The 2,229-nt window shown below is 32.3% G+C and overlaps 1 long non-coding RNA gene across 1 annotated transcript; it reads left to right on the top strand.

Moving 5' to 3' along the window:
• LOC120475702 (uncharacterized) lies at positions 1–1,295 on the top strand. Its single transcript, XR_005621990.2, has 3 exons — positions 1–159; positions 692–784; positions 1,137–1,295. It is a non-coding gene; the product is annotated as an uncharacterized LOC120475702 (long non-coding RNA).
• The last annotated feature ends 934 nt before the right edge of the window (positions 1,296–2,229 follow it).

Here is a 2,229-nt window from a genome sequence, read left to right as displayed (position 1 = left end):
GAGTGAGAAGCCTCTCGCTGCATCCTGCGGTGGACATCCAACCCGGCCCCATCCAAGTGTGACGTCAGAAGCTACCACGCCCATGCCCAAATTGGACACATTCTCGTTAACATTTAAAAACAGGAAGAACTATCGAGAAGAGAAGACTAGAAGACGAAGGTAACTGCGAAACAAAATGCACAAAACACACTTGCGGTTTTAGTATAAACACTGTTTAACATAATACGAATGAGCTGTATGAGAATGAGATTACCTGTTGTAAGCTGCTCTTATCACTTTATTAGTTTGTAATGTGTGGGGCTGATCACTTGACTAGCATGCCTGCTCCGCAATTAGCGCGAAAGCCCGCGATATGTAATAAATTGTCAAAATATCGACGTAATTCGAATCAATAAGGTTTGATGTTGTTTTAGAGCTATGAATTATCTTCAACTTTCATATTGGTCATTTAACTCCCCTGTGATGTCTCTTGGTGTATTTAGTATCAGTATACTCTCAACTGAAACTTTTGTTATGTCTACTATACTATTATTATTATTTCACCAATTTCATGTTGTTATTTGGATTAAGGGTAAATATAAAAATATATTATTTTAGTGTTTATGTGTGACGTTACATCCTGTAAATCTTATTCTGCTTGAAAAAGAATATGAGATATATTATTGTACATTTAAATCTACTTTTTCCATAGGCAATCATAAATGCCCTGGCTGTCTCCTGGCTGGGATATCTCCTCACAGGAGGCTGAGCAGGTCTTCCTTTCTGGTCTGGATTATCATTGCTGGTCAGAGTAGATTATATCTTTATTTTTGCACAATGCCCAGTGCACCCTTTTGTTACTGATAATTCTGTTACAGTAACACAACTGTGACTGTTCTCTCATAACTATTTCAGTGAAGTGGAAGATTTTAACTGCCAAATTGACAAATAATTGAGGAAAGAAAGGAGACCATTCAATTGTTGGCTGTTACTTTTACATTTACACATTTGGAGTTTGGAATTACGTCAGTAACATGAATATTCAATTTGACTTTCTCTCTCTACAACTCCAACATTTCATAACTGTTTAGTGTTAAATCAGAAATATATATTTTATTTGAACATGTTAAACTCATTTGTATTTATCTCTCTCTCAGAGTTGAAGCCATTCCTGCAGCAACTGGTGGAAAACAGGGGATCTTTTTGGTGCTTTTGTTCTAGCATAAATAATTTTGTTCTTTTGTATAATATAAATAAATACATATGTATATATAAATAAATTCATGCTTGAATCATTCTCAAGTTTTGCCTTCTGATATTCTGGCCATATCATTTAGTGACTGCATGTGCTGATTCCATCGTTATTTTATCTGATAATGAGCAAATTAGTTAAACTTAAGTAGGTTAATCAATATACAGCATAATTCAAGAAACTAGGGCTCACACCACTTTTCAGTTGAATAAGATTGATATACATTTTTAATTTGTTTTGTATGAATTTACATTTTTGTAAATGTCTCTGATGCATTTTGAATAAAAAAAACACATTGTATAAAAATACTCCTGAGATTAAATGTCTTTCGAACTATGTACATACAAACTAAAACAAGGGTCCTGTAACCGGGGTCCTAAAGCTACAGCCTTCGATTGTGTAGGGATTTGCTCTGAACAACTGACATTGGTTATTTTAACAAAAAGTTATCACACTTGCATAAATGGGTCATGCGTAAACTTGATGTATTAACACAAAATATTACATTAAAAAAATAATTTGTGACCAAGATATTTTGAACTATGATGATATTTGGATATGTTAAACTCATAAAACCTGTACAGAAGAGGAAGCGAGAGATTAACTGTTTTTTTATGTATTAGAATATTGTGCAAAAGTTAATTTATTTCGGTAATTCAACATAGCTATATGCCGTAATCATCAAATTTATAACACATAAAGGCATGAAATATCTCACTTTGCTTATAATGACTAATGAGTATATATTAGTATATGATTTAAGGTTTACATAAATTCCATTCTGCCATTTCAAAGTAATTTGCTATAACAGGCATTAACAGGTGAATTTTTAATTTGTAAAAATGCAATATTTCTATAACCACATAGAAAGAAATGTTTAAAAATGTTTTTTTTTAATTATTTTTTAGAAGGGATAACTATAGGCCTAAGTGCAGTTTGGATCCCATATAATTAAGAAAGAGATAAAAACTCATTTTAGTTTAAATATAGATGCTCCC

This window comes from Pimephales promelas, chromosome 17, assembly GCF_988280905.1.
Source record: "Pimephales promelas chromosome 17, fPimPro1.hap1.1, whole genome shotgun sequence".
Taxonomy (NCBI): domain Eukaryota; kingdom Metazoa; phylum Chordata; class Actinopteri; order Cypriniformes; family Leuciscidae; genus Pimephales; species Pimephales promelas.
The sequence above is the reverse complement of the archived record's forward strand: the minus strand, read 5'-3'. Positions and strand labels throughout refer to the sequence as shown.